This window comes from Pelophylax lessonae (genome assembly GCF_965119305.1).
Source record: "Pelophylax lessonae genome assembly, chromosome: 5".
NCBI lineage: Eukaryota > Metazoa > Chordata > Amphibia > Anura > Ranidae > Pelophylax > Pelophylax lessonae.
The window spans coordinates 524,609,657-524,631,694 of NC_138772.1; the positions used below are offsets into that span (position 1 = coordinate 524,609,657).

Here is a 22,038-nt window from a genome sequence, read left to right on the forward strand (position 1 = left end):
TGTTACAAGCAGTGTCAGAAGAATTACAACTCCACAGAGGGGTGGGTGCTGGGTCTGTCAAACATCAGAGAAATGGATTTTACGGTAAGTAAAAAATCCCATTTTCTCTTTCGGTCATTGACGGAGACAGCTCCTGACAGTCTCAAAGCTAAACATTAGCCAACCAGGTAAACAGGAGCTCAACCAAAACAACTAGAGCCCACCTGAAAACAACAATACACCCTCAAAGAGGACCTCTAGTCCTCTACAGCAGCCTGCAAAACCTTGCGGCCAAAGGAAGCATCCGCAGATGTCAACAAATCCACTTTATAGAACTTTGTGAAAGTGTGCACCAACCACCAGGTGGCCGCCTTGCAAACCTGCATCACTGACACCTGATGGCAGAAGGCCCAGGAGGCACTAAGACGGGGAAAGGAGGAACCTGACCCTTGATGGAATAGGCCTGAACCACCGTCGGTCTGATCCATCTGTAAATAGTCACAGAGGAAGTGAACAACCCTTTCCAAGCCCCATCCGTGAGCACAAAGAGTCCAATTTCCCAAAAGACTCCGTAGCTGCAAGCTACACCCTAATTGCCCGGACTACATCCAAGGCATGCAAGGCAATTTCCTTGAGATGTTTAGGCCTGGGACACAGGGAAGGCAACAGAATGTCTTCATTCAAATGAAAATCAGAGACAACCTTTGGAAGGAATGACGGACAGGGGCAAAGAGCCACCTTATCTCTGTGATCCACCAAGTAAGGTGAACGACAAGATAACGCCGCCAATTCCAACACTCTGCTCGCAGAGGTGATAGCCACCAAAAAGGCAGGGACTGTGTAAGCAGGGGAATCTCCTGAAGATTCTCAAAGAGAGGCTTTCTGGAGGACTGAGAGCACCAAATTGAGGTCCCAAGGCGGTAACAGAGATAGCACTGGAGGAGCCAAATGCCAAACTCACTGAAGAAACGTACGCACCAGGGAGTGTGTGGCCAAGGGCCGTCAAAAGAAGACCGCTAAGGCAGACACCTGGCCCTTGATAGTACCCAAGTTCAGTTTCTGCTCAACACCCGATTGAAGGAAGGTCAAGATCCGAGCCACCAAAAAGGAACGAGGATAAACCCCAAGAGACTCACACCACACAATAAACGTTGTCTTCCACGTACGATGGTAGATCTTCCTAGAAGTAGATTTCCTAGCTTTTAACAGCATTGGATAGAGGTTTGTCTGAGTTGGTGATTCCATCAACACCTGGCTTTCAACAGCCAAGCCGTCAAAGCCAGCGACTGTAAAGCAGGATGGAGGATCGGTCCTTGGGACAGCAGATCCTCCAAGAGGAAGCTTCCAAGGAACGTCGGCAACCAGCCGCACCAGATCGGTGTACCAAGCCGAGGCCAACCTGTGGCCAGTAAGATGACCGGAACCCCTTCTGCCTCGATCCTGCGTAGAAGTCTTGGCAGAAGCTTGCGAGGAGGAAAGGCGTAAATCAGACAATACTGACCCCACGGGGCCACCAGGTCTGAGCCACAAACCTCTGCACCTTTCTGTTGAGCCGGGACGCCAACAGATCCACCTCGGGAATGCCCCACCGGAGACACAACTGAAGAAACACCTCCGGATGAAGGAACCACTCTCCTTGGTCTAATGCCTGTCGACTGAGGTAATCCACCTGACAGTTTTCCACCCTGGGAATGTGTACAGTGGAAAGGGTTGGAACGAATCGAATCGTTCTGCCCACCTTCGAATGTCGGCTACCTCCAGAGCCGCTAGGACACTTCTTGTGCCCCCCCCTGGGGCCACGGGTGTGACGTTGTCCGATTGAATACGCACTGGACATCCCTTAAGATGATCCGTCCAATATTCCAGGCACAGTCTGATCGCTCTGAGTTTTAAGACATTGATCGGTAGTCTGGGCTCATCCAGTGTCCAGATCCCCGGAGCAGGAATTTTGCAGAGGACGCCTCCCCAGCCAGACAGGCTGCCATACGTGGTGACCACCATCCAATACAGGGGGAGATAGGATTTGCCCAGCTAAAGCGCTGGAGAATGAAGCCACCACGAGGGACTCTTTCGTTACCCAGGTCAGCCGGATCAGATTGTCCAGAGACTGCTGAGTCTTGTGCCATTTGGCCAGAATCTCCTTTTGCTGGGACCTCGTATGGAACTGTGCAAATGGAACCCCCTTAAAAGGTAGACACCATCAGGCCCAGCACCAGCATGCAAGTCTGGAGGGATGACCATCTGCTGTACAGCAGGAGAGGAATCACAGCCTGCAGTTTGTCCAGAGGAAGGAGCACTCTGGCCAGGGCAGAGTCAGATTTAGATAGTCCAGCTTTGTGAACGGAACCAGAGCAGACTTCTGAAAATTCTGAAAATTCAGAATCCAGCCTAACTCCCGTATGGGGATTTCCAGGTTTTACACCAGAGCAGGAGGAGACTCTGCTCGCAGGAGGTCATCCAAGTAGCCCAGTACGGCAATCCCCCAAAAGGTGTTACAATGCTAGCACCAGGGCTAACACGTTTGTGAAGACCCGAGGAGCAGAGGTGAGACCAAAGACACATATTGGAATGTGAAGGTAAGCGTTGTTGATGTCGATAGAGGCAAGAAAATCCCCCTGATGCAGGGATGCCACCACTGTGCCAATGAACTCCATTCTGAACTTCTGCATCCGCACAAAGCAGTTTAGTGCCTTGAGGTCCAGGATTGGACACACTTTGCCTTCCTTCCTGGGAACTGTAAACATGTTTGAGTAAAAACCCTGAAAACATTCCAGGACAATCACACCTTGAAGAAACAGGTCTTGTACCGCCCCAAACAGACCCGAGGGACGAAAAAAGTTCTTATGCCCCGAGAAGGATGGCCCACATCTACTCCTTGCCCTTAGTAGCCTGGGGAAGAAAGGTACTCTTCCCCCCCGTGAGACCCTTAATGATGTCACTTGGGGCAGCTCCAAACAGGTGATCTTGAAAGGGAAGATCAGTCCAGGCCTTCTTAGAAGTCTAGTCCGTAGACCAACATTTGAGCCAAAAAATACGCCGAAGGACCACTGCTAAAACAGAGAGCCTAGCGACTAGGGGAGCCGTATCCACAAAGGCATCACAAAATAACTGCAGCCCCTGGACCAACTGGTCCGCCAGTTCAGCAAAAGCAGGGGGGAGCTGTTCCCCCTCCAGGTCGCGGCGTAAAATCTTAGCCCACTCGGTCAGAGTTTGCGACACCAGTGCAATAGTAAACACCAGCCTCAGTGCCAAACCAGCCAGGGTGTACACATTGCTGGCCACAGTCTCCACCTTCCTGTCAGCCGGGTCATTAAATGCCGGGGAATTTTCAACCGGAATCATGGTTGCTTTGTTCAATCTGGAGACCAGAATGTCCACCACCGATGGAACTGTTCACTTTTTAAGAAGAAACTTCTCATAATGGGTACCGCATAGCAAATCGTTTTGGGACCACAAGGGGACATTTTGGCCATTGCCACTCTTTATTCTGTCAAAATAGGCAGGGAAAGGAAACACCTTTGCCGCTCTAGATGGCTTGTGAGTGCCAAAGGGAACCTAAGCCCCCCGTCGCAGCTTCAGCTGCATTCCCTATTTTTAAGGTCTCACGCACAGATACAATCAGTACACCCACCAGCACCTTTTCATGCGCGGCTGCAGAAGCAGAGGAATCATCCTCACTATCGAAGAACTCAGGGCACGTGGTCGCAGTTACCCACGTTCACGGCAGCCGAATCAGATTCAGGATCTGAAAAGACAGGGGAAGGCAGGGGGCGCTTTTTGCTAGCCTGTCGCCCAAAAAACCACCTCCAACTGGGACACAAAGGACTCCAGGACCACTGTCAGTGCACCGATGGATGGTTGGGACCCGGAGGTACCTTCAGCCTCTGAGAGAGGGGGATCAGGTGGGGAAATGTGCTCCATAGACTCCATGAGTCAATAGAGGGACCCCACAAAAAAAGTGTAAAACACTGCTAAAGGACACCCCCATCGCTCTGGCAGCACCATTCGGTCGCCTGCAACAGAGCACCTAATTGTTCCTCAGCAGAGAGGGAGAGGACCCCACCAGACTCCCTAGCCACAGAAACAGGCACCTGCAGCCACCAGGATAATCTGCACTCCACGTGCAGCGATCAGGAAGTGAAAAGATCCAGGAGTCCGCACCAGGCGATGAGAATGGGCTCCCACCGCCAAAATCGCAGTCTGCAGGGCTGCCGATATTTTCAATAGCAAACCACCGCAAAACGGCAGGCGGACTACACAAACATGGCTGCCGTGCATTGAGCACATAGGCTACAGCAAAATGGTAGCCCTACGCAGCACCATGAGGCTCCTGGGGACCCAGAAGGGATCCCTAAGGCCTCAGAAAATGGTATAGACAGGAAGGGGGCCCCTGGCAGGAGCCCCCAGCGGGTACAGCCCCCCCTGCCAGCACAGCACCCTGCCCCCAGCCCAGGCGGTGGACTAAGCCACCCCAACCCCAGTGCCAGTAAGGGGGGGGGGGGGGGACGGATGGAGGGCGATATGGCCCACAGGGACCACCAGACCAATGAGGGGGATGCCTAGCGGGAAGGAGAGGAACCCAGGGGTCCGACCATCCCGTGGAGGGGCCCACATCCACCCCAAAACCCTCCAGGGGGAGGAGGAGGACAATCGCTTACCATACCAGGAACCAGATGGGCACCACTCCAGACAGAACCTCCTCTCCATCGAAATGGGGGGGGGTTGTCGGCCAGGAGGAACGCTGCAACTCGAGCCGAGATCCGGTCATATGTGACCTTCGGAGGCATTTCATTTGCAGGCCAGCCTCCGTCTGGTGAGGCTATGTCACGGCCGACCTAGCGTAGGACTGGGGTCTGCGCGTGCTCCTTGGCCAGACTGGGGTGACCACTGGATCTAGATTATCCAGCCTGTCGCCCAGTCCGGCAGTTGATTGTAGATCTCACAGGAAAAAAATTCTATCTAAAAAGAAAAAGTTGTCAGGGTCAGAGATCTCAGGAAGGAACTAGGTCCTTACTCCTAACTAGGCATAAGAAGGTACCTATAGCAGAGAGAGGGAGTATACCCCTGGGACTGCCCATAGGCGTAGCCAGACTTTTTTTTATTTATTTCTGCCTAGTGTCCTACTCCTGTAGGGGACAGTATAACCCAATGGTTAAGAAGATCAGAAGCTGTGTCTGTCAGTGAACAAAAGAGAAACTTTTTTTTTTTATAGGTCCCCAGATGTGTTATGCCATAATGTGCTGGCATTCACCGCATATTAGAAAATTATGTCAAACTTACCTGCCAAGAAAGTCCTTGAGCACTGCACTTTTATTGATACAGCAGGTCCTGGGAGCTTCCATTTTCGCCCAGTCTTCTTTCTGTATTCCATCTGTTTGGCCTCTTGAATGGCAAGACCACAATGATGCCATTTCCATGCATGCACACAGGAGTCACATCACCAGGGCGCAGATTGGGTTCTGTACATGTAAGCTGAGCTGCATATGCACGGCTCAGTGAACATGACAGCCGACGAGCAGGAGGAAGCGTTTATGATAGAAGAGACGGCTAGGGTCCCTTCTTTCACAAATGCCCTGTGTGTCAGCATTTTTTTAAAACGTGGGTTTAATACCACATTATTGCCCACACGGTGCACATATACGTCACTGGGCAGCCAATGTTTATGTGCCACGAGCACACTCACTGCGCTTTCCCAGCACAAAAGCTGCTCTTCATGCAGGCCAAAGGTCAGTAGCAGAACTGGTTTCCTATTATCACTGTTCCGCCCCCCCAGTTTGTTCCGAACTGGTAAGAGGGAAACCAAGGTGGTCAAGAAGGGGGTTAAGCAAACCCATTACTTTGTCCTGAATACCCCCAAAAAAATAATTACAAAAAAGCATACCCAACATTACCAAACTGTTGTAAAACATTTTCATACACACAGGAATCCCAGAAAGGCCTATGATTTGTGTAAAGCACATTGATGAAGAATCAGTGCAATAGAGGAAAATGTTTTCCTTTAAAAGGTGAACAAACAAAAGGTATAATCAACAGACAATTGTATTCCATGAAGTAACGAAGAAACGTTCTGCACTCACCTACTCCCAGTGTTGCAGTTGTTATATTGGCTCCCAACCTGTAAAATACACAGAAGAGAACGCTGTCCATTAGCAGTGTAGCGATGCATTAAATGTAGAAGCAGCTCATAAATGAGGAGTGTTTTGCATGCTATACCCCATAGACTGAAAATCTTACACGCCATCTTTACAGAACTACAGGCAACAAGACAAATCTATATGAAATTCTAACACTGACAAGTTATCATTTCTTTGAAGATATCAAGTCAAAAACCTTTTTCTCTAGTTGTAGATCTGACAGGGGTCCAATCCTTCCCCATTCTATCAAAAACTAAGAAAAAAAAGTTTTGGTTGGACAAGTATCACCCCCACCCCACCCCCTCTTAAAGCTCGGGTAAAAACAAGCAGCACCTAAATACAAGAATCCTACTTTGTGTATTTCTTCCAGATCTGTGCACTAATCCAGTGAGAAATTTTTCCTCTGTGCAGAAACTTCCTGAAAGACCGGTCACTGCTGCGAGTTTTTAGAAGACACTTTCTTCAAGCAGTGGTACAGGAAAAAGTCTGCATCTTTCAAGACCACGATATTTATGCAGGACAATGCTCCATCGCATGCATCAAAGTACTCCACTGCATGACTCGCCAGTAAAGGCCTTACAGATGAAAGAATGATGACATGGCCCCCTTCCTCACCTGACCTAAACCCTATTGAGAACTTGTGGGCCCTTCTTAAGGTGAAGGAAAACAGTACACCTCTCTGAACAGTGTCTGGGAGGCTGTGGTTGCTGCTGCACAAAAAGTTGATCATCAACAGATCAAAAAACTGACAGACTCCATGAATGGAGGGCTTTTATGACTGTTAATGAAAAGAAGGGTGGTTATATTAGTCACTGATTAGTCACTGATGTATTTTTATTTTTTTAAATGTCAGAAATGTTTATTTGTAAATTTTGAGTGCTTTGATTATTCTTCTCACTTCATGAAAACAAGCGAGATGGGAAAATTTTTGTTGTTCATTTAGTTGCATAATAATTCTGCACACTAAGGCTGCATTCACATGTCAGCTTATAATCGCGGGCAGAACCGCCGCAGTTCCGACCGAGAGCACTGTAGTTGTTCAACATTAAAAGTAATCCTCAAAAATATAACTTGCCTAATAATTCTGCACACAGTGTATATCAGTATCTCTCATATCACTATAGTATGAAAAACCTCAAGCAATCCTTCAGAAAAACACATAGTCAAGCATTAATGTCCCTTACATCCAATACCAAACATACAGAACCTTAGGTGAGGCTGAATGTCTCCAAAGGAACACTTTAAAAGTCCACAGTAGGTTATTTGGAACTGTTAAGTCCTGGATCCCCTTTGTTGTCCCCCTTTTGATTATTTCAAAATTGGGATGTGGTACTGCGGTGTACCAGTTTGGGTGTAGAAACACGCTGCAATTATTATGGAAACAACGCTTTTTAAAAATGAACATACATCCAGGTAATAGTCTCTGTTCACCAATAATGTGAGTTAGGAACCATTATTTTCAGCGATCACTGCCAAAAACAACAATTTTGGCAAATAACACTATTTATAGCTTTAAAGCGGAGTTCCGGGCACAAAAACAATATTTTTTTTTTTGTGCCCCTCCGCTAGGTAGACCTCACCTGAAAAGGAATTGGATAGTTGTTTTTTTTTTTTTTTTTTTTTTTTTTATTTACTTACCCTAATTGAAGATCGAAGATACTCACCTCAGAGTACTTCCTCCCTCAGAGCCGCGGCTCACCCCGTCACTTCCTGTCTCGCTATGATTCCTGGGAGCTGAACGTCATCGCTCCCAGGAATCAATGCGACAGCACCGGCCCCGCTCGTCACTTCCGGGCGACGCCGCATTCCCCTGCTAAACAGCTTCTGGGCATGCCCAGAAGCTGTGGAGGAATGCGGCGCGCACCGGAAGTGACGAGAGGGGCCGGTGCAGGCGCATTCTGGGACAAGAAGACGCGGAAGAAGACACAGAAGAGGACCGCGCCGGCTTCAGCTGCCCACAAGAGAGATGGAAACGCTGTGGAAGAAATTTTATAAGTAAGTATTTCTTCTAAAAGGTAAGTGCGAACCGGGACAGATCAGAGGCTAGCCATTGTGGAATGTGCTAGCCCTGACTGTCCCGGGGGTATGTTTAGTAAAAAATGACTTGTGTGCCCGGAACTCCGCTTTAACAAAGCCTCACTTCAGTCCTTAAAAAAAAAAAAATTTAAAAATTTAAAAACTACCACTATGAAAGCAACATTAAAAGCGGTAGTAAACTGCTGGAATTTTTTTTTTTTTTTTTTCTAAAAACCTGCAAGGCAAAGTTATAATGTGCTAGTATGCATTGCACATTAGCACATTATGTGAAACTTACCTTAAAATAAATCCCTCCAGCAGCGCACTGTCACTGCTGACAGGGCTTCCATCTATACCCACTCTTCCTTCTAGGTTAATAGGCTCCAGTCCTTTGATTGGACGAGCCACAATGACGTCATTCCTGCACTTGCGTGGGAGCCACTGTTCAAGGCACAGGGCTCTGAAGGAGCCTTCGGAGTGCATTCCGTGGTGACGTTACTGGTGGTTTCACAAGTAAATATCTCTTAAACTGTGCATGTTTAGGAGATATTGGCTGTACCTATAAGTAAACCATACTATAGCCTTACCTATAGGTACAAATTGTCCATGGGAGTTTACTCCCATTTTAACATGAACAGACCAGAGAATACACTGATAATCTGTCTGATATTGCTGTCCATTACTTTGAATCCCTCAACTGCCACCCCTTTAAAGATGTACTAAAAGGTAGAGAAATGATTTGTGGATCACGAATACTAACCATAGAAACGTGACGGCAGAAAAAAGACCAAGTGGTCCATCGAGTAAGCTATTTTTTTTGTTTTCCCAAGCATGTTTGAAGCCACTTAATGTTGACTGACTCACTACCTCTGCTGGAAGTCTATAGACTTCCAGCAGAGGTAGTGAGTCAGTCAACATTTAAGTGTGTTACCCCAGTATTTCATATTCCTTATATGTGTCTGCTGTACCATGTACATGTATGAGAAAGTCTCCTGTTCTCTTTGTATTGCTTTCTTTACATGAAATCCCTGGTGTTCCTGCCAGTCCCTCTGACTTCCTAATAAAAAACTGACCACAATAAGCAGGAGAGCACAACGTGGTCAGCTCTCTAGCTATGCTGAGAACTCCGCCTGCTTTCCTTCAAGGATCAGACTTGTCATGACACGCCCCACTGCACAGCCATTCACTGGGAAGCACAGTGTGATGCGGCTTCTCCTCCCCCAGCTCTTATGCAGCTGAGAACAGAGGAAATGTGATCACATAGGAAAGATAAAAAAACAAATACCTTTTTTATATCTATAAAAAACCTTTTGCCTTTCATTTCTATTTTGAACTGAATGGCTCCTTTCACACGGCCGCTCCGTGTGAAAGGTCCGCTGCGGGACTTTTTTTTTTTTTTTTTTCCACAGAGCGGATGACATTTCTGTCATCCGCTCCGTGTGCCCGCATATCATCCCATCCGTTTGCGGATAATATGCGGACCTAATGTAAGTATATGGCACTGCGGATGTCAGCGGATGACACCGCTGACATCCGATTTTCCTTTCTTTCCGTTTTTTACACGGATGGAAAAATGGGGTTCTGTTCCATTCGTAAAAACGGAACAGAACTGAAAGGAGGAAAATCGGATGTCAGCGGATGGTATTCCTCTGACACCCGCAGTGCCATTCACTTACATTGATGTCCGCAAATCATCCGCAAAAAAAATAGGATGATTTGCGGACACACGGAAAGCAGCGGAGCGGCCGTGTGAAAGGACCCAATAGGTTGTTTTACAAGGCGATTGTTTACAATCACTTTAAGTGGCTTCAAACATGCTTAGGACAAACATAGATCTATACAAAATAAAAAGTTAAGAAAAAAGAAAACAAAAACCTAAAAAGAAAAAAAAAAAATGCAGAAATGTATAAAATAATAAAAACAAAAACAACTGCCAGACTCCATGGACCACTTGGTCTTTTTTCTGCCATCACTTTTCTATGTTTCTATGTATTTTTCTTGCACACCAGAATTATAGTAGTATTCGTGATGCACAAATAATTTCTACCTTTAGTACATCTTCAAAGGTGTGGCAATTGAGAGATTCAAGCAACAGACAACATAATAACCACTTTATTAATACCCATTGAAGTATAAGTATAAAGTAGGGATGCACCGAAATGAAATGTTTGGCCGAAGGCCGAACGCGGTGTTTCGCATTTTTTCCATTTATTTTGCCAATTTTTTGTCCTCTCTCTTGTCCTCTCATGTTTCTCTCTCTCTTGTCCTCTCATGTCTCTCTCCCTAAATGTTACTGTAGGGAATGGGATTCAGTGCACACTGCAGCCTTGTACCATAGGGTTAATGTTAGTGACACTGTAGGGATTGGGAAGGATGCTGGGAATGGAAATCAGGAAGCATGCAGGCAGCCTTGTAAATTTTAATTGCAGATACAGGGCACTGGGCAGGTCAGGGTTAATGTGGTAACATCAATTACTCAGTGACAGTCAGTCAGTGTCAGTGTGGACTCGATCAGATTATACAGTGACAGACAGTCTCTCATAGTGGTGGTAGTAGGAGGCTGGAGGTGGACTAGTAGGAGCCTGGAAAGGAGCACAGCAGCATACATACATTACTCACTCGTGCACTGCAGCCCGCCCCACACATTCAGTGAGTCTTACTCTCCTCCCTAGTTTTTTCAATGGCACATTCAGGAAGCCAATCACGCCGTGAGTAGCGGCACAGCGGAACCAATCAGGTGTGCAGGCACGCGTGATTGGTTCGCTGTGCAGCTAATCACGGCGTGATTGGCTTCCTGAATGTGCCATTGAAAAAACTAGGGAGGAGAGTAAGACTCACTGAATGTGTGGGGCGGGCTGCAGTGCAAGAGTGAGTAATGTATGTATGCTCACCGCTGAAGTGTCCCGGCTTCCCCTGCCTAACACGGAAGTCTGTGAGTCCTCCTGTCCTCCTCCGAGCCCCCTCCCCCTGTAAATATCGTGACCTCGGCGATATGAATATCGCCTACGGCCACAGAACGATAGTCGATATCATATCGACTATCGTTCAGCCCTATTGTTCGGCACAAAATTATTCGGCCTTTTGACTTATTCGGCCGAACACCGAAAGTGCTATTTTTTCTATTTTCGGCCGAATAATGTTCGGCCGCCGAATATTCGGTGCATCCCTAGTATAAAGTGTTATTACTGCCAAATTCTCTGGAATTAGAGCAGAAGAGACGCTGTTCTGTTTTAGCTGCCTGTCCACCAACATGCTGGACATCAATAAATGATGCAAGGGTTTCAGTTGGCAGACCTAATGATTCATTAGAGCAGGGATTCCCAAACTACGGCCCTGCAGCTGCTGCAGAACTATACATCCCATGAAGCATTATAAAACTCTGACATTCACATACATGACTAGGCATGATGGGAATTGTAGTTACTGAACAACTGGAGGGCTGTAGTTTGGGAATACCTGCATTAGAGGATTCCCTTATTCTAATTTAGTGTAAGCCATTTTTTCAGTCAGAAAGGTACTGTGGAGTAGGAATCTGGAGCTGTTCACGCAATGACATTGGTTGTATTTGGAGATTTTACCAGCACCTCATTCTAAAACAATGGAGACTTACTAAAACTGGTAAACACAGAATCTGAGCAGCTGTGCATAGAAAAAAATTAGCTAATTATTTCTCTAAATAGTTGGGGGGGGGGGGGGAATGGAAAAAAAACTGGATAAAAAAAAGAGTTTGGGATGAGCAGCTTCCAGATTTTATTGTCAAAGCTTAATTGAACAAGCTGAACTTAGAAGCTGATTGGTTGCTATGCATAGCTGCACCAAATGCTGTGTGCACTACTTTTAGTAAATCTCCCCTAACGAATTGCAATTCCAATTGTAATTAAAGCCCAACTGAATTCCTGTACAAAACTATGCCAATAGATCTCTTGTTCATTAGAATGATAGGTTGGCAGACTCCTGCAATTCATTTAGAAAGTAAAGGACTCTAGCTCTGACTCATATGGGGCATGTCTGACCAGAGCGGAGATGGCTGCTGCTCACACACAGAGAGTAGCAGTCCTGCCCTGTTGCATGACGGCTTAAAAAAAAAAAAAAATAGAAGAAGATTCTGCTAAAGTATTGCTTTAATGAACAAGAAAGCTATTGGCAAAATATTTATATGGGGACTTAAAAAAAAGCATGCAACATTTTTGTTACAATACACATTTTGAATAGACAAATTTAAAAAAAAAAAAACTACCATATAAAGTTACAAGTCACTATGATTTATTTGGACTAGGACACGGCCAGAGGCACACTGACAACCTCCACTCTGCAGAACAGATGGAAAGGAAATGTAATTTTCTCCCTGTAGTAAACAAAAACTACCACAAGATGGCAGTGCAGTGCATACAGTTCACAGCAAGCGCTTACTACTAACCATCCACCTCTACAACAATGAGAAGGGAAGAAAGGCTGTTCTCTAACTGTTCTAACACAATGGACACAGAAAAACTGCATTCCTTTCTCAACTAACAGTAGTCAGTAGATAATAGGTGCTACTGAGGAGAGGGGGAAAAGTAACATTTGTATTTTTCTCTTCCCTTTGTGATTAAAGCTGGTAAAGAAGGTTGAGAAAGGAAGAGAGATGGCAAGGAAGGGGAGAAAAAAAAAAAAAAAAAAGGATGAGGAGAAAAGTGGTAGAGTGGGAAAAATACCAGGGAGTGGGGACATGAAAAGATAGAGGTGATGAGGATAGGGGGAATAGAGAGGGATTAAAGGGGGAGAAGGAGAAAAAGAGAATGGGGGGGGGTGAGAGGTAGAGAGAAAGGGGGAAGAGGCAAAGTGATAAAAAGGAAGGTGTGATGAGAAGGAAGGTGTGATGAGAAGGAAGGTGTGATGAGAAGGAAGGTGTGATGAGAAGGAAGGTGTGATGAGAAGGAAGGTGTGATGAGAAGGAAGGTGTGATGAGAAGGAAGGTGTGATGAGAAGGAAGGTGTGATGAGAAGGAAGGGGAGGGGGGGAGAAGAGGTAAAGAGGAAAAAGTGAGAAAGAGAGATGGGAAACAAAGATAAAGATATATAGAAAAGAGGGAGAGGAACAGATGAGAGAGAGAGATGTGGAGAGGAAGAAGAATGTGGAGAGGAAAGGATAAGCGAGAGAAATGCAGAGGGGAAGGTAGAAGAACTAGTTTGAAGGTGGGAGAGATAGAGATGAAGAAGAAGGTGGGTGAGATAGAGAAAGATGGAGAGGATGGGGGAGATAGAAGAGGAAAAGAGACGGAAAGGAAGAGGGCGAGGAAAAGAGACGAAGAGGAAGAGGGCGAGGAAAAGAGACAGAGAGGAAGAGGGCGAGGGAAAGAGACAGAGAGGAAGAGGGCGAGGGAAAGAGACAGAGAGGAAGAGGGCGAGGGAAAGAGACAGAGAGGAAGAGGGCGAGGGAAAGAGACAGAGAGGAAGAGGGCGAGGGAAAGAGACAGAGAGGAAGAGGGCGAGGGAGACAGAGAGGAAGAGGGCGAGGGAGACAGAGAGGAAGAGGGCGAGGGAGACAGAGAGGAAGAGGGCGAGGGAGACAAAAAGGAAGAGGGCGAGGGAGACAGAGAGGAAGAGGGCGAGGGAGACAGAGAGGAAGAGGGCGAGGGAGACAGAGAGGAAAAATTAGATGGGAGAGAATGGGGAGTAAGATGAAAGGGGGCAATAGAGAGGAAGAGAAAGAGATGGGGAAGAAGGGGGGCAATAGTGAAGAAGAGAGGGAAGAGGGGAGACAGAGAGGAAGAGAGGGATGGGGAAGAAGGGGGAAATGGAGCAGAAGGGGGGGAGAAGATAAGAGAGAGTTGATGACTTGCCTCTCCTATAGAATGTGAGAAGCATCAGCATGAAGACGTTTGTCACAGCCCAGCCCATTCACCGTGTTGAATGTCTGAATCTGCTCAGTGATGCAGCAAGCTGAGAGGAAATTACACAGAGCAGACTGTAGGAAGTGGTCCCATCCACCCCACATGTAGGATGATGTATGAAATTGGTCTGAACACAAAACTCAGATTACGGCAAACATACTGAACATTGTGACGTTACCACAGCTGCAGTGTCTGCGTCACAAGATACGCATTTCACTGACTGAATAACTTCTTGCTAAAACTGCTCTTTAAATGAGCCAGAGAAGGGAGCTTTTATTAAAGTGGAACTCCAGCCAAGAATTTTTCCATGTTGGACAAAGTGGTGAAGGGTTAGACCAGGGATCCTCAAACTACGGTCCTCCAGCTGTTGCAGAACTACACTTCCCATGAGGCATTGTGAAACTCTGACATGCCCAGACATGACTAGGCATGATGGGAATTGTAGTTCCTGAACTGGAAGGCCATAGTTTGAAGATCCCTCGGTTAGAAGCTCAGGTTTACATGGCAATCTGGGGAGATTCATCCTCACTTCCTTACCTGTTCACAGAGTGTGAAAAGGTGTCACCGGAAAAGGAATTCAGTGGAAATCTACCAGTGTCACAAACCGCAATGAAAGCGAACAAATAGGTTTACACATTTAACTTACTTGTCCTAACCTCAGCTATGCACCATGTGGAAGGAGTGAGACTTCCTCAATATGGAACAAGAAGTAGATGCCACAAAAGCCGTGTACTTTCACATGCCTGTACAATGCTAGTTGGTGGCTTGTGGAAAGAGAACCAGAAATCCAGTGCTGTTCTAGTTCTGATTCTTTATTATTAGAGGACACAAGTAGAAATAATTAGATAAGTAATCCTGTTAGCACAGGTTCAATTCATTAACCACTTACCGCAAAGTGACGTAGATCTACGTCGGCAAACTTTGCGGTAGTATACCGGGATGATGCCTCTAGCTAGAGACACCATCCCGGTACCGTGGTTTAGAGCCAACGGTCGGCTTTCCGTCGGTAACGACCGATGCGGCTCGGGAGCTGCTCGATCGTCCCCCCCCCTCCCGCCGCCTTCCGTGACTTTGAACGTCCCACCGGGAGCCCCGAGCACCCAGCTGGCACGTCCGCCGGCTGGATGGAGTCCCAATCAAAGCCGGAAACGGCTTTGATCGAGTCTCCGATGACGTAACACGGAGGCGGCGTCCATGACGTCACTTCCGGGTTAGTGTGCTGCAAAAGGCTGCAAATTTAAAAACCGACTGTATGCAAAAATGCAGTTTTTGGCGTTTTGCTTACATGTGAAGTGTAGTGGAGGGTTTTGGGGTCTTTTAGACCCCCGATCCCTCCATAAAGAGTACCGTCACTGCATATTGCTGTCACAAGGGATGTTTACATTGCTTGTGACAGCAATAAAAGTGATCAGATTTTTATTTTTTTTTTAAAACCTGAAATAAAGTAAAAAAAATAAATAAATATATAGAAAAAAAAATTTTTAGCCGCCGTCGTCACCGTTAGCTCGCAAACAAAAAAAAATGTATACGGAAATCGCGACGCGAATGAAATCGCTGTTCAAAGCACACATGTGGGGTATCGCCGCGATCGCCAGAGCGTGGGCAATAATTAAAAAAAAAGAGCTACACTCCAACTCTAAACTGGTAACCGTTAAAAAAATTTAAAGCGTCGCCTATTGAGATCTCTATTGACCGTAGTTTGTCGCCATCCCACAGGGGGGCGCAATTTTAAACCGTAATATGTTGGGTATCTATTTACTCGGCATGACATCATCTTTCACAATATACAAAAAAATGGGCTAACTTTAATGTTTAGTATTTTTTAAATGCAGTGAAATGTGATTTTTCTAAATTTTTCCCCAAAAATTAAGTTTTAAAGACCGCTGCGCAAATACCGCGTGACAAAAAATATTGCAATGAACAACATTTTATTCTCCAGAGTCTTTGCTAAAAAAATATATATAATGATTGGGGGTTCTAAGTAGTTTTCTAGGAGAAAATACTGGTTTTAACTTGTAAACAAAAAGTGTCCGAAATAGGGCTGGGGCTTAAGTGGTTAAAAACACAGACTCTTCGCCGCTCTTTGCTGAAAGTATTCAATCGTTGGGATGATCCGAATCGCATCGCACTGTGGTTCTTCCCACCCTCTAGTACATCTTGCAGTGATGTATGAGCCAGCGGGGGAAACCACAGTGTTTGGTGAGGAGCAGGTTTTTCACACACAGCCTGGAACTGTGGAATACATGCAGCAGCCCTGCAAACAGCAAAGAGGACATGTTTCCACAAATGGGCCACCAGAAAGTCAGGTATGGGGACCTTTAGCTGGTATGTAGCTCTATACAGGAGAGCCTGTGCTGACAGGGTCAGTTTAGAACAGAACAGGCTGATGGAAAAATGGATTTTACGGTAAGTCAAAAACCCCATTTTCTCTTTTGTTCACTGACAGACACAGCTTCAACTCTTCAGACCATTGGGCTTATACTTTTGCTCTCTAGGGGTAGGATTAGGCGGAAACCTTTTTGGTTACGGCCCTGAGGCAGTCCCAGAGAGTATACCATCACTTCCGGCTATAGGACTTCCAGTTTTTTTCTGCCTAGTTCAGGAGTAAGGATCTGGCTCTCTGCTGGGATCTGCGGTCCTGGCATTTTTTTCCTATTTAAATTGAATGTTTTACTTTTTCTTTATTATTTTTGTTCCTGTGTGAACTACAATCAACAGCCGGACTGGGCAACGCACTGGATACTCTAAATCCTCACAGTCTTCCCAGTCTGGCCTGCGAGCGCAACCCAACTACTAGCTCCGCACTAAGTTGGCCGTGACATAGCCCCATTGGTTGGGGGCTGACCGGCGAGTGAAACACCTCGCAAGGTCGCATAGCCCAGGTCACGACAGCAGTCACGACCAGAGTCGCAGCGTACCTCAGGCCACAGCACCTTCATTCCAAGATGGTGCGGTGGACTGCTGGGCGCCCGCCTGGTGACCGTGGTATAGTGAGTAATGTCCCCCCCTCCTTTCCTGCAGAATTGCTGGGGTGGTCACTGCCCCCCCCCCCCCAGGAGATGGTTGGCCCCCGTGTCCTTCCTCCCCCTTGTGCTTCCCTCTCCTACTTGCGGGGTTCCCCCTTACATTTGAATGCCCTCATCTGTCCCCTGTCCCCCCCGGCCCCTGTTTGGGGGCATGGGTGAAATTGGGTGGGGGGCTACATGGGTGCTGGGCTGGAGGAGCGGGGGGTGATGCTGCTGTCGGTCCCTGTTAGGGGTGTCCGTACCCGAGTGCTGCAGGGGGGTCCCTCCTGGGGTCTGTAAATTTTTTACGTGGGGTCCCGTGCAGCGCCACATGGTGCCGCCATTTTTCCATGGTCTCTGATTCCACGTCCATGTTTTTGGTTTCCCCATAGACTTGCATTGGCGGCCATTTTCCTGTAGTTGGAGACAGTGCTTAGGCTGTGGGGGACTCTAGTGTCAGGTCAGCACTTCCTCTTCCTCTTTCCAGGCAATGTGGCAGATCTTTTTGCTGGTTTCTAGTTCAGGTGGTGAGTCTCTGAGGGTACACTATCCCTCCTCGCTGTATACAGCGCCTGCGAGTGCGCTGCTTCTTGTAGTGCCACAGCAGTGCACAGGAGGGAGGGGCCTCCCATGTTTTAAAAAAAAAAAAATCAAAAAAAGAAATAAATACATTTTTCTTTGCTGAGCAGCACGGTTCTGCTGAACCCTTTATGGTCATGGAGCCTGGGGAGCTCGTTTCACCACCCGATCCACTCCTGAAAGCTGCGAGACCCTCTGGGTCTCAGTCTGCCCTGACAGCCATGACGGCAGCCCTGCAGTCACTAGTAGCTAAAGTAGATAAGGCCCTGCAAAGGAGACCTGGCAAGAAGCAACCCCCACCTTCATCTGTATCCTCTGCTTCCTCAGATTTGGAGGTGGATTTGGTCGCCAAGGACGAGAGTCAGCCCACTAGGTCTGCATCCACCCATGCTAAGTGGTCTAATAGTGAGGAGGAGTCCTCCTCCTCTGCAGCCACGCTTAAAAAAGGGCTGGTGGAGGCCCTGATTTTATCAGAGCCGGAAATTTTAAAGTTGGAGGACACAGCTGCTGCTGAGACGCCGATGCAATTTGGCACCCGCAAATCTTCCGAGGTGAATAGGGTTTTTCCCTTTCCTGCCTATTTTGACGAGATTGTCACTAGTCAGTGGGGTTCCCCGAAACTCATGTTTGGAATACCGAAGCGTTTTGCTAGAAGATATCCTTTTGAGGAGTTTCTTCTGAAGAAACTGACAGTTCCACCATCGGTCGACTCTCAGGTTTCCCAGCTGAATAAGACCACACTTTTGCCGGTGGAAGATCCCTCGTCTTTTAAAGACCCCATGGACTAAAGAGCGAAGGCTTTGGTCCGGTACCTTTTTACTGTGGATGGTTCAATTTTAAGACCGGTGTTTGCCATCACCTTGGTTTCCCAGACCTTAACGGAACAGTCTAAGGTTTTGCGCCAGGATCTGGAGGGGAGTCAACATCCTTCTGAGCTGGCAGACCTGGCGGATCAGTTGATCCAAGGGTTACAGTATATTTGTGATGCATCAATGGATGCGGCCCCCCTGGCCGGCAGGGTTTCTGATGGCGGTGATCCTTCGCCGCATGATCTGGTTGAAGTACTGGTCAGCTGACCAAGCTTCTACAATAGAAAGTTACTGACTGATCTTCCCTTTGTAGGTGACCAATTGCTCGTTGCCTCTATGGAAGAGATCATTATGGGCCTTACGGGAAGCAAGAGTACTTTGCTTCCACAGGCTGCTAAGGGCAAGAAACCTCACCGTAAGCGGGGTCCCTTCTTTTCAGCTCACAAGCGGCCATTCCGTCCGGCTGGCGAGCAGAAAACAGGCTCAAGATCAACCCGTTACTTTGCGGGAGGCTCCAGGAGACCCTGGAATGGGAAGTCCAAGCGGGTGCGTCTGTTTCCGCAGACAAGCCTTCCCCAGCCTTAAGGGGTGCCCTCACCCGCATCTGGGGTGGGGGGACATCTTCGCTTCTTTCTGGATTCGTGGACCTTGTTCATTCAGTACAAATGGGTCCACAAACTGATTTGGTTCGGTTACAAGATCGAGTTTCGGTCCTTGCCTCCGGCAAGGATTTTTCCTTCCAACTTACGCCCATCTCCAGAGCGGCTACAGGGCCTTTACGGAGCAGTGCAGGACCTGTTAACACAAAGAGTTACTGTGTCGGTTCCAGAGTCTGAACTTTTCCAAGGTTTTTATTCAAATCCGTTTACAGTTCCCAGGAAGGAAGGCAAGGTTCGTCCGATCTTGGATCTCAAGGCTCTAAACCACATTGTGTGGGTTCAGAAATTTCGGATGGAGTCCATCCGCACAGTAGTAGCTTTCCTTCATCAACGAGATCTGACGGCTTCTATCAATCTCAAGGACGCTTACCTTCATATTCTAATATATGTCGGGCATCAGCGTTTTTTTCTGTTTTGCCGTGGGCGAGGAGCAATTTTAATTTGTTGCGTTACCCTTTGGTCTCGCTTCAGCTCCTCTAGGGTTTGCAAAGGTTTTGGCTCCAGTGCTGGCCTTGTTACGGCAGAAGGGAATCGCAGTACTGGGTTACCTGGATGATCTGCTTCTGCGTGCAGAGTCTTCCTCGGCTCTAGAAGCCAACTTAGAGATTACGGTGCAAACTCTGCAGGAGTTCGGGTGGACACTGAATTTTCAGAAATCGGCACTGTCTCCAAAGCTGGACTACTTGGGTCTAACACTGGACTCAGCGTCAGCACCGGAGTTTCTTCCTCAGACAAAACTACTGAAGCTACAGGAGGCTGTTGTTCAACCATCGATCGTCACTCAAGACTTGTATGCAAGTGCTGGGTCTGATGGTCTCCACCTTCAAGGCAGTTCAGTTTGCACAGTTCCACACTAGACCTTTGCAAAGGGAGATTCTGATCAAATGGAACAAGGATCCACTGTCATTAGACAATCTGATTCTGTTGAGTCGGGGTTCAAGGGAGTATCTCCTATGGTGGCTCCGCTCCCTGCCCTATGTATGGAAAAACCCTTTCTTCCCCTGTATTGGACTGTAATCACCACAGATGCCAGTCTGTCCGGATAGGGAGGTGGTTTGGGAGTGTGTTCAGCCCAAGGTGTCTGGACTCGGGAGGAGTCCAGGTTGCCGATCAACATCCTGGAAATTTGGGCGATCAAAACTTTGTCTTAAAATATATTGGGTTGGTGAAATTCTCGCGCTGTCACTCTATATGAATCCTAAATTCCTTTAAAGCTGCAGGTACTATTATTGGTAACCTACGCAATTCAGAAATTTATAACAGGGGGGAGTACCGCGCTTAAAAGGTGCTTAGTGCATGTTATTCATACTAATTACATTTAATAATTTACTTTCAGTGCTTTCAAATGTTTATAATAAAATCCCTTGTGCTAAAATTATATAGATATTCTCCAGTGCATAAAATTATATAAATATTCTCCAGTGCATAAAATTTAAAAAAATCTCATTAATAAATAAAATATTTCTTACAAGTGATGTAAATATGTGCTATAAACAATCCTTAAATATATCAAAATTTGTTAAAATAAAGTACCAGTGATAAATTATGTGCTTATAAGTTTCCAATAATTAAATAATTCAAAAGTGAAAAAGTGCCAAAGTGTCCTTATATATATAAATAAAATGGTGTATATTCAGACGCCTTTTCTTTCCCAAAATTCATGCAGGTGCTCTTCCATGCAGTGGCCACTAGGTGTCCTAAGCGCTCACCTCAATTGGCTTTATAACCAGCTTTGTATGGTATCATATGTAATGTTTCCTCCTTTTCTATGGTTGATGGGTCCGGTCACTAATTCTCACACTTATCCCTTTTAACACGATATTCCAGGGGGTGTGTGTGGAGCCTTTGAATCTCCAAAATAAATGGGGCCACAATAGTGAGGTACCGTTTGGTGATTTTATTAAAATAGATTAAAAATAACAGACTCACATTTTCCTTCGTCTTTGCCAATGCATAACAATTGTAATGTCGCTACGTCACTTCCGGTTTGGCGTCCTACGCGTTACGCTGCGTGCCCACACAGCTTCTTCCAGGGATACCCCGTATCCCTGGAAGAAGCTGTGTGGGCACGCAGCGTAACGCGTAGGACGCCAAACCGGAAGTGACGTAGCGACATTACAATTGTTATGCATTGGCAAAGACGAAGGAAAATGTGAGTCTGTTATTTTTAATCTATTTTAATAAAATCACCAAACGGTACCTCACTATTGTGGCCCCATTTATTTTGGAGATTCAAAGGCTCCACACACACCCCCTGGAATATCGTGTTAAAAGGGATAAGTGTGAGAATTAGTGACCGGACCCATCAACCATAGAAAAGGAGGAAACATTACATATGATACCATACAAAGCTGGTTATAAAGCCAATTGAGGTGAGCGCTTAGGACACCTAGTGGCCACTGCATGGAAGAGCACCTGCATGAATTTTGGGAAAGAAAAGGCGTCTGAATATACACCATTTTATTTATATATATAAGGACACTTTGGCACTTTTTCACTTTTGAATTATTTAATTATTGGAAACTTATAAGCACATAATTTATCACTGGTACTTTATTTTAACAAATTTTGATATATTTAAGGATTGTTTATAGCACATATTTACATCACTTGTAAGAAATATTTTATTTATTAATGAGATTTTTTTAAATTTTATGCACTGGAGAATATTTATATAATTTTATGCACTGGAGAATATCTATATAATTTTAGCACAAGGGATTTTATTATAAACATTTGAAAGCACTGAAAGTAAATTATTAAATGTAATTAGTATGAATAACATGCACTAAGCACCTTTTAAGCGCGGTACTCCCCCCTGTTATAAAACTTTGTCTCAATGGACGGATCATCTGCAGGGACGCCCTGTGCGGATACAATCGGACAATGCTACGGCTTTGGCGTATGTCAATCATCAAGGGGGCACAAAGAGTGCCCTGGCAGCCCGGGAAGTGGCCGGCATCTTGAGGTGGGCAGAACGATATG

At 46.4% G+C, this 22,038-nt stretch overlaps 1 protein-coding gene across 6 annotated transcripts in view; it reads right to left on the minus strand.

The window, feature by feature from the left end:
* Positions 1 to 22,038, minus strand: part of CYRIB (CYFIP related Rac1 interactor B) — a 292,903-nt gene that overhangs the window by 96,790 nt on the left and 174,075 nt on the right. For 5 of the 6 annotated variants that reach the window (XM_082257777.1, XM_082257778.1, XM_082257779.1 and 2 more), the window contains exon 3: positions 6,057 to 6,094. The gene's annotated coding sequence lies outside the window, so the exon portion shown is untranslated. The remainder of the gene's footprint in view (positions 1 to 6,056; positions 6,095 to 22,038) is intronic. The other variant, XM_082257781.1, reaches the window with a different exon arrangement.